The sequence below is a fragment of the Marmota marmota genome, unplaced genomic scaffold (genome assembly GCF_001458135.2).
Source record: "Marmota marmota marmota unplaced genomic scaffold, marMar, whole genome shotgun sequence".
Lineage (NCBI taxonomy): Eukaryota > Metazoa > Chordata > Mammalia > Rodentia > Sciuridae > Marmota > Marmota marmota.
In genome coordinates, this window is record NW_025999900.1 from 63,707,605 (window position 1) to 63,707,831 (window position 227).

Genomic DNA, 227 nt, shown 5'->3' on the forward strand with positions numbered 1-227 from the left:
GCCGGCCACGCTTGTTTTCGGGCGGGCCGCCGGAGGGCGGGCTCGCGGTGGCGGACCCGGGAGAGCAGCCCGGGTTCCTGCGGTGCCCGAGTGGCTCCGCACCTGGGCGGGCCGCGGTGGCTCTCGGAGCCTCAGTTTCTTTGGCCCGAAAATGGGGCTGTGCGTCCACCCTGGAGACTGCGGAGCGCACACGACCCACCAGCGTCCCTGGATCACTCCTGGTGGGT